General features: G+C 46.0%; 1 pseudogene across 1 annotated transcript; it reads right to left on the reverse strand.

The window, feature by feature from the left end:
* Nucleotides 1-375: 375 nt before the first annotated feature.
* LOC110594859 lies at nt 376-1,101 on the reverse strand (annotated as a pseudogene). The gene has a single exon (XR_002481492.1). The product of XR_002481492.1 is annotated as a cyclin-dependent kinases regulatory subunit 1 pseudogene (transcript).
* Nucleotides 1,102-13,753: the final 12,652 nt, after the last annotated feature.

Genomic DNA, 13,753 nt, shown 5'->3' on the forward strand with positions numbered 1-13,753 from the left:
CAGTGGCGTGATTATGGCTCACTGCAGCCTCGACCTCCTGGGCTCAGGCGATCCTTCTGCCTCAGCCTTTCAAATTGTTAGGACTACAGGCATGCACCACCACACCCGGCTAATTTTTTTTAACTTTGTAGAGACGAGGTCTCACTATGTGCTCAGGCTAGTCTTGACCTTCTGGGCTTAAGCAATCCTCCCACTTCAGTGCCAGGATTACAGGTGTGAACCACCATGCTCAGCCAACAAAATTTTTTTTTCCAGAAAGCTTGTTGCTAAACACCCTGAATACACCTGTGTTGTGCTGTGGGAATAGGATGAGAATTAATAGGATGACCTATTTTGCCTTTATTATTATTATTATTTTTTGGATTATAGAATCAAGGCTTTTAACATGGAACAGATTTCTCGAATAAAACGGAAAGTTTCCAATACAATGAAACATCAACCCACAGGTCACCATACGTACAACACCCAGCAGCAAAAAAAACAAGACAGCAAGTTTACACAATCCCTGTAACAGCCATAGTCTTAATTTCAGATGCTCCCTCCATCTGCCAAGTGTGTTCTGGATATAGAGCACACCGTGGCTTTGGGGATCACATTCAGTTGAGGCTGTGGCCACACAGCTCTCATCTGGCTGGGCTGTGATGATGCTGGCTCTACTCAAGAAGCAAGGCAGTTACCAGCATACTCAGACAGTGCACTCAACATCTTTTAAATATTAAGTGAGAAACAAGGAGCAAAACAATGTTATCAGAGGGATATTAGAAAATAAAAACAGCTGAGTCAAGCTTGAGGCTGAAAAGTGGCTCACCAACTTCATTTCTTTGGCTTCTTGGGCAGTGGGCGCCGAAACAGCAAGATGTGAGGTTCTGGTTCATGGATCATATAATGGACCCATCTCTGACTCTGCTGAACGCCAAGGTTCCTCCATTCAGCTTCAGACATCAAATGGATTTTAGGGAACAGTTTGGCTATGTCTTTGGGCAACATGACATACCGGTACTCAAACTCCTCGTCGTCGTATTTGTCCGAATAGTAAATGTGTTTGTGCGACATAACCGCACTGCTTGCGGGTTTCCAACTCCACGTCGCCAACCTCCAAACTCCCTATTTTGCCTTTAAATGCATCTCTGTGGGACTAAGAAAATCTACCATTCTATGGACAATATGTATAGTTATGGCCACAGTGATGCTGGTTCCCTGGTACTGAGACAGACAGGACTTCCTGGCTACTGTATCTGAAATTGCTGTGTCCTGAACACCTTCAAGCCAGCGTCCCTACAGTCCAAACAGAACTAGTTTTCTTCACAACCTTGGCATCCCCAGTCACTACGATGCTAGCCAGGGAAGGACAGTGCTGTGACCTAGGACTCAAGGGTCTTACCTGTTCCTCATAAACCAGGTTAGACAAGTGATTATGCCTACTGAAATGATTTATCTTGCACACTGCTAAACACATGCCTCACATGCCTTACTCCCTTCGCGAAACCTGTGTGCACGTATTACTTTCTGTTGACTTGTTTATCCGTTGTCTTCTCCCCACTAAATGTAAACCCACTGAGGGTAGGAGCATTCTCTCTCTTGTTCACAGCCATATCCCTAGCACCTAGAAAGTGCCTGACCCTCAACAAATGGACACTCAGTCAGAAGGCACTCAGTAGTATTTGCCCTGTGAACAAGAGGCTTCAGTCAGGCATAGTGGCTCACACCTGTAATCCCAGCACTTTGGGAGGCAGAGGTGAGAGGTACCTGAGCCCAGGGGTTCAAGACCAGCTTGGGGAACTTGGCGAGACCTTGTCTCTACAAGAAATAAAAAAATTAGATGGGCATGGTGGTGTGCACCTGTAGTCCCAGCTACTTGGAAGGCTGGGGCAGGATTGTCTGAGCCCAGCAGGTCAAGACTGTGGTAGCCATGATAGTGCCACTGCACTCCAGCCTGAGTGACAGAGTGAGACTCCAACTCAAAAAAAAGAGGAGGCTTCAAGTTCATGAACTCTCATGAAACTGCTTCCCATTGAGCACATGCCTGCTGGTGTCCAAATGCCTGGATTCTCATCTGTAGATTCACACAGTGCTGGGTACGGTGGCTCATGCCTGTAATCTCAACACTTCGGGAAGCCAAAGTGGGGGGATTACTTGAGCCCAGGAGTTTAAGACCAGCCTGGGCAACATAGTGAGACCCCATCTCTACAAAAAAGAAAAAATTAAAAATTGGCCAGGTATGGTGGGGCACACCTGTAGTCCCAGTTACTGGGTAGGCCAAGGTAAGAGGAATGCTTCTGAGCCCAGGAGTTCGAGGCTGCAGAAAGTTATGATTTCATCACTAAATTCCAGCCTGGATGACAGAGCAAGATCCTGTTTCTATAAAAATTAAAGTTAAAAAATTAAATTTATGAATTAAAAAGTAGGTGCTTACTGAGCACAGCATGCAACGCTGATGAGACCCTGCCAGGAGCTGCCTCACTTGCCTGCCCGGCCCCTGCAAGCCCAGGTGGGGGCCTTGGGGTGAAAGCACTGAGGCCCTTGCAAGCTCAGAAGAACCATCTTCCAAAGGAAGAGCCTCACTGCAGAGAGCGCTTCCGTCGTAAAATTTTTTTTTTCCAAAAAAAAAGAAAGAAAAGATTTTTGAAGAATTTTAAAAACCAGTCACTGACCTCTGGGCACCATGTAGCAAATCCAAGACACTTCCTTATTTGTTGTTCTGCGTGTGATTTCAGATCTGCTAATTAAGTTAATTATCATCACTCAAGGAACTGTCACTGGCCTGAAGAGCAATCATGTCTTCTTCCCTCATACTGACCTTCATTTATTTATTTCTACACTTGTGGAATCCAAGAGCTAAACAGAATGACAGCGAGGTTTTAGTTTTTTGTTTGTTCGTTTGCTGTGTTTTGTTTTGTTTTTTTAGTGATAGGGTCTCGCTCTGTCACCCAGGCTGGAAGGAAGTATCATGATCATACCTCACTGCTGCAATCTGGAACTCCTGGGCTCAAGCGATCCTCCTGCCTCAGCCTCCCTCTTGAATAGCTGGGACTACAGGCGTGGACCACCACACAAGCTAATACTTCTTTTCTTTTCTTTTTTGTAGAGATGGGATCTTGCTATGTTGGTCTCGAGTTATTGGCCTCAAGCAATCCTCCTGCCCCGGCCACCCAAAGTGCTGAGATTACAGGTAAAAGTTTTGGAAATATGATTGGTACCATAAAATTAAACTTTACATAAAAATTCTGAAGGAAATAAAGATTTTTGAATTCTTCAATTTCTTCATAGGAGACTAAATGAAAAACCAACATCCTAGTTTAGTAACTGAAAAACAGTCCATGGCTTTTATGAAGCAAAAAGTCATAGTACCATTGAACTTGAATCAAGGCAATAGCATGCAAACCATCCCTGTTTATCTGCCTTCATTACTCAGAATTTACTTCCTTCAGGCTGAAGGATGTGGGAATGGAGATGACATTCTTAACAGTAAACAGACAGGCAGCTGGATCTTACTCAAACTGAACTATAACCAAAACATCTTTTAAACAGTGAATTACATCACGGTAACAACAGCCTTTCTAGGAATTTGCCAGCCCTGTGTTTTAGATTTTAGAGGCCAGCTGGACTGGTAGCTCATGCCTAAAAACCCAGCATTTTGGGAGGTTGAAGCAAGAGGATTGCTTGAGCCCAGGAGTTGCCAGCCTGGGCTCTACAAAAAATGTCTTGCTCTAAGACCTCGACTAAGAGCACCTGTAGTCCCAGCTGGCACCTATAGTCCCAGCTACTCAAGAGGCTGAGGTGGAAGGATTGCCTGAGTCCAGGAAGTCAAGGCTGAGTGGAGTGAGTTCTGATTGTGCCACTGCTCTCAGTCTCAGTGTCAGAATAAGACCCTGCCTCAAAAAAAAAAAAAAAAAAAAAGGAAGGAAGGAAGGATTTAAGAGTCCCTAGGCAAAATTCAGTGAGAAAATTATCCTCAGAGAGCCCCACCTCTACCCTAAAGCCTTTCTGGGTATCTCCCCCCACCCCCCACATTGTATTTGTCTCTGTCTCAGCATTTCACATGGGAACCCATGTGCCTAAGCCTTCCCGTTCCCCATCCTGTTCATGGTCCCTGTGCTGCCTCTCCAAGTGACAGCCAGTGGATGTGATCACTGAATACCACACTAACAAAAATTGCATGTTTACTGTTGCCCTTCTTTGCCCACACATTGGCGTTTTTAAGGCACTTGCTCCAGAGTCACTAAGAAACCCTAGAGAATATAGTTGACCCTTGGGCAACACAGGTTTGGACTGCAGGGGTCCACTTATATGGGGATTTTTATCAATACCAATTACACCTAATGCGCCTGCCTGCCTTTTCTTCCACCTCTTCTGCCTGGGTCACCCCTGAGACCGCAAGACAGACCCTTCCTCTTCTTCCTCCCGACTCCCTTCCCCTTTGTGAACCGTAAATGTATTTTCTCCTCCATATGATTTTCTTAATGACATTTTCTTTCCTCTAGCTTACTTTATTGTAAGACTACAGTGTATAATACGTATAACATAAAAAGTTTGTGTTAATCGACTGCTTATGTTATGTTAGGCTTCCGGTCAAGAGTAGGCTAGGAATAGTTAAGTTCTGGGGAGTCAACTTTGCAGGGGCTTGGCACACCCCTCATCCTGCGTTCCTCAAGGGTCAACCGTATCTTTAATGGCGGAACTCCCAGTGCCATTGATGGGGGTGTGTGTTAGGGATTGGGGGCAAGCTGATGTTGGCTCTCCTCACACCTGGACAGCTGCCTGCTTGGACAGTGTTAGCCCGGGGCAGCTGTGCTCTGACATAGGCTGGAAGGCTTGACAGAGACAGAGAGAGCAGAGAAGGGAGGCAGGGCACCTGCCTTTCCATTTTTGGCTGGGATTCATTTGAAACAGTTTAGCCAGCCAAAAGCGCATTTGCGATTCCAGTAGTTCCTCAGAGCATTCCAGACAGATAGGGAGCTGCCCCTTTTAAATACTGGGTCAGCCACTCCTGGACGGGAAGTAATAGCTAGACAGCTGTGTCAGGGAAGGACCATAATGACACACCCAAACACATTCTCTGAGCAAAATTTCCAAGTTTAGTAGATTCACAACCTCCCCTTTTATATTTATTTTTCTTTCTTTCTTTCTATTTTTAAATAGAAATGGGATCTCACTATATTGCCCAGACTGGTCTCAAAGTCTTGGGCTCAACTGCTCTTCCTGCCTCAGCTTCCCAACGTGTTGCGGTTACAGGCGCAAGCCACCACACCTGGTCCGGTCTTCCCCTATTTAATATGTACATTGTAGGCACAAAGTTGTGGTGGCCTTGCTTGTCATAATTCTTGATCAACAGACTGAGCAATGCGTCAGCCCCTGCTGGCCGTGGTGTGGATTGTTAACGTGTGTATGGCACCAAATGGGTTTAGCCTCAACTAACCTCAACCCCTTTTTAGCTGAATCTCCCACCTTGGCCCACACACAGCCCATGCAATAGTAGCTGGGACTACAGGCACCTGCTACCACTCCCGGCTAATTTTTTCATTTTTTTGTAGAGATGAGATGTCACTATATTGCCCAGGCTGGTCTCAAACACTTGGACTCAAGCAATCCTCCCACCTGGCCTCCCAGATTATTGGGATTACAGTCATGAGCCACTGAGGCCAGCCATTTATCCTTTCGCATATCGGTGCTTTGCCTGTAGGTATCAGCCTCTTGGCCCTGGGCACTGTCTTTTGTTCTTCAGTTCTTGCCCTGCAGCCTCAGGCCAGCATCAGCTACTGGGGCTCAACCAGGTCTAAACCCAGGACCCTTATCAGTTGTGGGGAGGGCGGGTGTGCGGGGGAAGAGAATTGCTGTTAGAGATAGATGAAAAATTGAGTTTCCTGACTTGCGGTCCTGAAGTCCCAACCTTGCTCAACCACACTAAAAGGGAAGGGGGAAAAAAATCTCTCAGAGAGCCAACCTTTCCGAAAATTTCACCCTTCCCTGAAAATGGGCCCATTACTTACATGACTGTGGGTGTCTTCCCTGGCGGTAACACTGGTGTTTTCCCTTATCTCTGAGGCTTTGTATTTGGCTGGTGCCATGTCTTCCCTTTAGTTTTAACCCAATTTTAACTGAGGACAGTTGTTTAAATGATGTGAGGCTTTATAAAGCCAGGGTGGGACCTCCATCTATGTGATTTTGACATACCTACCCATAGAAACTCTCAGGACTGTGACCAGGAAGTCAAAGGAGGGGACAGCCTTAAAAGATTTGTTGTCTGGAAGCAAACAAGTCAATTATCAGGACGCAAGCAAGACTTCTCTTGCTTTTTGGAATCTTTTGTCTGTTTGTTCATGCTTGTTGTGAGACATTTTTACTGAGAGCTAAAGAGTCGTAAAAAATAGTTTCGCTAGAAAAGAAAACCAAAGATGACAAGAAAGATATTATAGGGTGCGTAACCTTGGTTTAAACTTGTGGCTTACAATGACCCTGTGAGTCTAAAAGGGTCCTTAGGGCAGGGGACCTGCCATTTGGAGGCAAGTATGAAGTTGTAATCAGGGGTATGGGTTTCTGATCATTGGTTGATTAGTAGCTACCCTAACGAAACAGACTGCAGGGTGCCATGTCACCTGTTTAGACAAGTGAGGTTATTCTTAGAACCTTGGAGTGAAGCAGGATCACATTAGTCACCACCTTTCACTCACTCGTTCAGCAAAAGGTTGATTCCCTGTTAACTGCCAAGATATAGCAGAGAGTTTTAGCGATGAAGGAAACCAATATTAAACAAAGAATCATAAATCTATACAGTTGACCCTTGAACAGCACAGGGATGAGGAGTGCTGACTCCTCGGGGTGCAGTCATTTGCAGATATCTTTTGACTCCTCTAAAACTTTACTAGTAGGTTACTGGTGTTGTTTTTTTGTTTTTTAGTGACAGGGTCTTGCTCTGTCACCCAGATTGGAGCGCAGTGGTATGATCATTGTTCACTGCAGCCTCCAACTCCTGGGCTCAAGCGATCCTTCCCCCTCGGCCTCCTAAGTAGCTGGGACTATAAGTACACAGCACCATGCTGGGTAATTTCTTTTTTGTATGTGAAGATGGGAGTCTCACTATATTGCCCAGGTTGGTCTTGAGCTCCTGGTCTCAAGTGATCTTCCTATCTCAGCCTCCCAAAGTGCTGGGATTATAGGCATGAGCTACTACACCCAGCCTAATAGCCTACTGTTGGCCAGAAGCCTTTCTGATAACATAAGTCATTGATTAATACTTATTTTGTATGTTCTATGTATTGTATACTGTATTCTTACAATAAAATCAGCTAGAGAAAAGAATGTTATTAAGAAAAAGACAATAATATATTTACTATTCCTTAAGTGGAAGTGGATCACCATAAAAGTCTTCATCCTCAACATCTTCACGTTGAGTAGGCTGAGGAGGAGGAGGAAGAGGAAGGGTTGGTCTTGCTGTCTCCGGGGTAGCAGAGGCAGAAGGAAATCTTCATCTAAGTAGATTCACATAGTTCAAATCTGTGTTGTTCAAGAGTCAGCCAGGAATGGTGACTCACGCCTGTAATCTCAGCACTTTGGGAGGCAAAGGTGAGAGAAGATAGCTTGAGTCCGAGAGTTCGAGACCAGCCTAGGCCATAGCAAGACCTCATCTCTACCAAAAAATCAAAAAACCAGCTGGACGTGGTGGTGCACACCTATAATCCCAGCTACTTGGGAGGTGGAGGCAGTAAGATTGCCTGAACCCAGGAGGTGAAGGCTGTGCTAAGCAGTAATCCTGCCACTGCACTCCAGCCTGGGCAACAGAGTGAGACCCTGACTCAAAAAAGAAAAAAAGTGTCCACTGTAATTGCAAAATGCGATAAGGGCTATCAGGAAAGGGAAAAAGGCTTGCTCAGAGATTATGTGGGGATGGGATGAGTGGAATGAGGGACCGTTCTCTGATATTTAAACAGAGAATTAACAGGATGAATAATGGCTGGCCAGGCAGAGTGTGCGGAAGAGAGTCTTGGGCATGAGGAACAGCATGTGCAGAGACTCCAAGGAAGGGAAAGGCTTGTTGAGTTGAGGAACTAGGAGGAGGCTGCAGGGGCTAGAGCCTGTGAACACAGGGAGAGCAGCTCAGGGAGAGACTGCATGTGTAGTGAGATAACACACGGGTCTTGAGTAATCGGTGAGGGTTTCAAGCTGCCTTTTAAGTGCAGTGGGGGTCTCTTAGCGCCTAAGGAACATGGCATGATTAAATTTGCTTCCTAAGTTGTTTTTACTCTAGCTTTGTAGAGAGGAATGGGGCAGGGGGTAGCCACGGACCAAGTGGGAGCCCAGTTGGGAGGCTAATGCAATAGTCTGGGCAAGAGCTGTTTTCTTGGACTCGAATGGTGGTGGTGGAAACGGAATATGGCAGATGGGTGTGATGTGGATTTTGGAAGTGGAATGGTAGGGCTGGTCAATGAACTGGATGAAGGGAGGAGGAGAACATCAAGAAAAACTCCTCCATTGACAGCATGGAGAAAACTGGAAGGAGGCAGACTGCAGGCTAGAAGGAGAGATCAAGAGCAAAATGTAGGACTGTGAAGGTTGAAACTGGGTGCAGTGGCTCATGCCTGTAATCCCAACACTTTGGAAAACTGAGGAGGGAGGATCGCTTGAGTCCACGAATTCAAGACCAGGGCAGGGCAACAGTGAGATCTCATCTCTACAAAAAAAAAAAAGTTTAATTAACCTGTCATGGTGGCGCGTGCCTGTAGTCCCAGCTACTCGAGAGGCTGATGCAGGAGGATCACTTGAGCCCAGAGTTCAAGGCTGCATTGAGCTATTATTGTGCCACTGCACTCTAGCCTAAAGCAAGATCCTGTCTCAATGGGAAAAAAAAAAGATTGAAAGGTAGAGATGTGGAGGAAGCAGCTAGTTATGTGAGTCTGGAGCTCAAAGAAAAGAACTAGGGATATAGACTTGGCCTTGACAGTGTCCAGATGGCATCTGCAGGAGAAGAAGCAGATAAAATCAGCTGGGGGAGGAGGGGGCTGGGAGAAGATGGCCAGGGACTGAGCTCTGCGGATCGCTGCTGACAGACAAACTTGAAGGAGTGAGCAGAGAGAAAGGAGGCTATAGGCAGCGAAACTGAGGGAGGGAGGGGACCCAAGAGGAGGAGGGACGAAGAGGTGAGCAAGGAGGGGACCCTTCTGCAGAGCAATCCAGAGAGAGCATTTAAGAGGAGACTGGGGGCTGGGCGCTGTGGCTCACTTTGGGAGGTTGAGGTGGGAAGATTGTTTGAGCCCAGGAGTTTGAGACCAGCCGGGGCAACATAGCGAGACCTCCTCCTCTCTACAAAAAAAAAATCCAAAAATTAACAGGACGTAGTGGCGTGTACCTGTAGTTCCAGCTACTCAGGAGGCTAAGGCAGAAAGATCACATGAGCCCAGGAGCTCACAGTTGCAGTAAGCCATGATAGTGCCACTGCACTCCAGCCTGGGCAACAGAGTGAGACTCTGACTCAAAAAAAAAAAAAGAAGAAGAAGAGATTGGAAAAGTGTCCAGTCTTCCTGGGGCAGTGTCTGTGGCATGGTCAACAGGGAAATTCTGCACAGGAAGAGGACGTGGAGGCAGCTACCTCCTGAGGAGTTTGTGTGAAGGGAAATAGAGGCAGGGCTGGTACACCAGGGAGAGTGTTTACAAGATGGGTAATAACACCCACGTTCGGATGCTGAGGGGACTTCCTGAGGATACTCTGTAGCCTGAGCAGAGGGCTTGACCCGTCAGGGAAGCTGGTCTAATCCCAGCCCTGTGGTGGGTGAGAGAGACCTGACCAGGGTGTGGAATCCGGGTTGTGGAATCTGGGTCAAGCACCCTGCTGCTTGGGACTCAGGGCTGTAGCAGAGGCTCTCTGGTCACCAAGGGGTGGCCTCGCATTTGACTTGCAGTTTCCCTCACTCCCTGCCCTGTCAAATGCTAAACTCTGTTGAGGCCGTTTTCAACAAGTCTTCTTGGGCATGCGTCCCTCTTCTCCAGTGGCCTGCCATCCTGTCATGCCTAGGAGATGTGATAGATGTGATAGTCTCCAAGCCTCTGAGCTGTCTCCAGGCCTCTGAGCTGTCCCCAGGCAACCAGGACACCGATGTGAAGCACATTCATTGGACCAAATTCTTATTTTTTTTTTTTAGTCAGAGTTCCACCCCATCGCCCAGGCTGGAGTGCAATTGCACACTCATGGCCACCTCAGTGTCAACCTGCTGGGCTCCGGTGATCCTTCTGCCTCAGTCTTCCAAGTAGCCGGCACTGCAGGCACGTGTTACCGTGCCTGGTTAATTTTTTGACTTACTGTAGAGACGAGGTCTCACCAGATTGCTCAGGCTGGTCTCGAACCCGTGGGCTCAGGCAATCCACTTTCGGCCCCCCAAAGTGTTGGGATTACAACCTGAGCCACTGCACCCGGTCAGGCCAAATTCTTAATATGCAAAAGTGGTGAGATTTTTATACAGAAATTCCTAAGTCCTAGAACTCCAAATTTTTCAAATGAAATACATTACATCATCTGCTACTAGCAGAGAAGGAAGCTGGGAACCCTTACCTTTGTTTAAAAAAAAAAATCAACCAAGCATGGTGCTTCATGACTATAATCCCAGTGCTTTGGGAAGCTGAGGCAGGAGGATCGCTTGAGGCCAAGAGTTCAAGACCAGCCTGAACAACACAGCAAGACCCTGTCTCTAAAAAAAAAAAAATTTTTTTTTAATTAACTGGCATGGTGCCACACACCTGTAGTCTCAGTTACTTAGGAGACTGAGGCAGAAGGATCGCTTCAGCCCTGGAGTTGGAGGCTGCAGTGAGCTGTGATTGCACCACTGCTCTCCAGCCTGGGCAACAGAACAAGAACTTGCCTCTAAAAATAAAAATTCAACTTAGCTCATTAGGAAAAGTACATCCTGCAAACAGCCTGATATTTCTATAGACTATCAAGTAGAAAATGAGCCCCTTACAAGAAATTATTGGAATATCTGTTTTAAGAAAGAGAAATTCCAAAGTCTATTCTTGAAATCTTCAGAAGAAAATCTGAATTTAATTCCATTTTACCAACATTTTCCTTCAAGCAAAACAACTAGATCTTTCCCCTTATGTGGCACATCCATTTCTTCTTGATTTGATTTTCTTTATTTTATTTTTCTTTAATTCCATGACAGATCAGGTCCCTCCATTTCTAATCCTGCCTTTTAACATCAATATTAAAAGTGGACCCAGAGGAACAGAGCTGATTCCACAATCGAGGTTTCTCACGGCCTCTTGTCACTCTGTTCTTCAGTATAACTGACCAGCTGAGTCCAGGAAGTTGTCACGAAAACGAGCTGAAGTTCCCAGGCTTCATGGAGTGAGTGTGCAATGAGGAAAAATAGCTACTGAGGCCGAAGCAGACAGGTCACCTCCACTCCCTGGATTTGCCACAAAGAAGACACACTGGGGGGTGGAAGAGCCTTCTCTTAGCAAAATATGCTGAGTGGAAACACATTTTTTAAAATCAAGTTCTCACTCTCGCCCAGGCTGGAGTGCAGTGGCACCATCATGACTCACCGCAGCCTTGACCTCCTGGACTGAGGCAATCCTTCCCACTCAGCCTCTTGAGTAACTGGGACTACAGACACATGCCACCACACCCGGCTAATTTCTTTGACTTTTTGTAGACACGGTCTTGTTATGTTACCACGCTGGTCTCGAACTCCTGGACTCAAACAATCTCCTAACCTCAACCTTCCTGAGTGCTGGGATTATAAGAAAACCACCAAGCCCCACCTGGAAACCATTTTAAAAATAAGACATTAGGTTGTGCAGAGTACTTTCAGAACTTTCAGCTCAGCCTGGACTGGTGGTTCACAACTGTAATCCCAGTACTTTGGGAAGCTGAGGCAGGGGGATTGCTTGGGGCCAGGAGTTCAAGACCAACCTGGGCAACATAGTGAGACCTCACCTCTAAAAACTTAAAAGAAAAAAATTCAGCTGTGAGCTGTTTTTCAGTTTCACAACTTTAGAAATACACTCTGAAATTTACAAAAAGCAGACAAGACAACCCCAGGCTGCCAGTGATCCCACACAGGGTAACCCCTCCCAAGGGCCTCACAGATGCTCCAGACCTTCATGTCTGGGAAAATGCATTAAGTATGACAGGGCATCACTGTTCACACCCTGGAGTCTTCTTTAAAATGTAATTCCAGAGATAACTTTTCATCTGACTGAAATCAAAATTTGTTTAAGTAAAGAACACTTTATTAAAAGGCAGTGTTAGCGTAAGTGACAGTAACAATGGTCATCAGGAAATATGAAATGGGGCCGGACTCGGTGGCGCAGCCTATATTCCCAGCATTTTGGGAGGCTGAGGCAAGTGGATTGCCTGAGCCCGAGTTTCGAGCCCAGCCCGGGCAACTTGGTGAGACTTCGTCTCTACAATAAATCAAAAAAAAAAGAATCAGCTGGGTGTAGTAGTGCATGCCTGTAGTTCCGGTTATTTGGAAGGCTGAGGAGGAAGGATCGCCGGAGCCCAGCAGGTCAACACTGCACTCCAGCCTGGGTGACAAAGTGAGACTCCATCTCAAAAAAAAAAATGAAATGACTTCATCAGTAGCCTGAGCTGATGGACACTGACAGGGCTGTGAGTGACAGTCACTACCAGTATGGAAAGTACCTGGTGCGACTGTGCTAGAAGTTGAGGCTGCGGTGAGCCGTGATTGTGCCACTGCACTCCAGCCTGGGTGACAGGGTGAGACCCAGACTCAAAATCGTATTCACTGTAGACAACATATGTTTTTGAATCGAGGTCTTACCCTGTCACCCAGGCTGGAGTGCAGTGACGCGAACACAGCTCACTGCAGCCTCGACCTCCAGGGCTCAGATAATGCTTCTGCTTCAGCCTCCCAAGTAGTTGGAACTACAGGCACCACCATGCCTGGCTGCCTAGCTGGTTGTTTTTATGTTTTGTATAGTCGAGGTCTCACTATGTTGCACAGGCTGGTCTCGAATTCTTAAGCTCAAGTAACCCTCCTGTCTCAGCCTTCCAAAATGCCGAGATTACAGGCGTGAGTCACCATGCCCAGCCTAGACAATATTTTTTAAAGAAAGAATAGACTTCTATTAGCAGTTACTTCTGGGAGTGGGTGTGGGGAAGGAGACTTCGTGTTTCAGTTTCTATACTCCTTTATCCATTTCTTTATGTGCTTCTATAGCTTGATTTTGTTTTTGAACTAAGCATATATTTGAAAAAGGCATTGCACATTTTGAAATGACAATGATATTTTGAAAATGGCATTGCATGTTTCTCTTATAAATTATCAACATATAATAAAGAAGTGGAAGAAGTACAGAAAATTGAGAGGAAAAAAGAGAATTTAAAGTAAAAACAAGGTTGATGGTGGGATGTTTGAACTCCTGTAGAGAACAAGGGTTCGTGCATCCTACAATAATTTAGAAACAGTGATAAACTGGGCTTAAAAATCATTTCAAGGCAGCCAAGTGCAGTGGCTCACATCCATAATCCCAGCACTTTGGGAGACCAAAGTGAGAGGACTGCTTGAACCTAGAATTCAAGACCAGACTAGGCAACATAGCAAGACTTCGTCTCTACTAAAAAAAAAAAAAATTAGCTGGGCATGGTGGCACACACCTGTAACCACAGCTACTCAGGAGTTGCAGAAGGATCACCTAAGACTGTGGTAAGGAATGATGGTGTCACTTTGCTCCAGCCTAAGCAACAGAGTAAGACTCCGACTCAAAATAATGACAATAAATAAATAAAGCTGGGTGCAGT

Source organism: Carlito syrichta, unplaced genomic scaffold (genome assembly GCF_000164805.1).
Source record: "Carlito syrichta isolate Samal-C Ts95f unplaced genomic scaffold, Tarsius_syrichta-2.0.1 Scaffold148513, whole genome shotgun sequence".
Lineage (NCBI taxonomy): Eukaryota > Metazoa > Chordata > Mammalia > Primates > Tarsiidae > Carlito > Carlito syrichta.